The sequence below is a fragment of the Mustela putorius genome, unplaced genomic scaffold, assembly GCF_011764305.1.
Source record: "Mustela putorius furo isolate JIRA1106 unplaced genomic scaffold, ASM1176430v1.1 tig00003853_pilon_pilon_pilon, whole genome shotgun sequence".
Taxonomy (NCBI): domain Eukaryota; kingdom Metazoa; phylum Chordata; class Mammalia; order Carnivora; family Mustelidae; genus Mustela; species Mustela putorius.
Window position 1 is genome coordinate 84,428,748 of NW_025422005.1, and position 788 is coordinate 84,429,535.

Here is a 788-nt window from a genome sequence, read left to right on the forward strand (position 1 = left end):
TTCTTTCCAAATGTGGTTAATAACAGCTTGATATGTCTATGATATGTAATATGTGTAATATGCATGCATATATGTATATATATGTATTTTCTTATTATTAAAAATTATTTCCAAATAGGCTAATAATGGATACACTAAAAATAATTGGGGCTCCTGGGTGGCTCAATCCATTAAGCATCAGACTCTTGATTTCAGCTCAGGTCATGATCTCAGGGTCATAAGATCAAGCCCCAAGTGGGGGTCTGCGCTCAACAGGGAGTCTGCTTGAGATTTTCTCTCTCCCACTCCGTCTTCCCTTCCCTCTCAACATGGGCCTTCTTCTTTTTCTCTCTCTCCCAAATAAATAAATAAATCTTAAAAAAAAAAGTCTCTATTAAAAAAAAATACGGTGGGTAGTGCTCACTTTGGCAGTACATATACTAAAACTGGAACAATAGAGAGATGAACATGACCCCTGCATAAGGATGACACAGGGATTTGTGAAGTTTCCATATTTTTGCCCAGGTAGAAAGAAAGAGAAACACAAATACCATGTGACTTCACTCATATGTGGAATTTAATAAATAAAGCAAAAGAGCCAAGAAGTTAAAAGAAAAAAGAGAGAGAGAAAAAGAGAGAGGCAAACCAGGAAACACTGTTAACTCTAGAGAACAAACTGATGGTTACCAGAGGGGAGGAGGATGGGGGGATGCGTGAAACAGGGGTCTTTAGAAAGACCACTCAGATATGTCCTGCATATGGCTTTTAGCCTATGGTAAGCATCCAGAAATTCCAACACTTGGATGCGT

At 38.3% G+C, this 788-nt stretch overlaps 1 non-coding gene across 1 annotated transcript; it reads left to right on the forward strand.

The window, feature by feature from the left end:
• Positions 1-395: 395 nt before the first annotated feature.
• Positions 396-498, forward strand: LOC123387397. The gene has a single exon (XR_006601856.1). It is a non-coding gene; the product is annotated as a U6 spliceosomal RNA (small nuclear RNA).
• Positions 499-788: the final 290 nt, after the last annotated feature.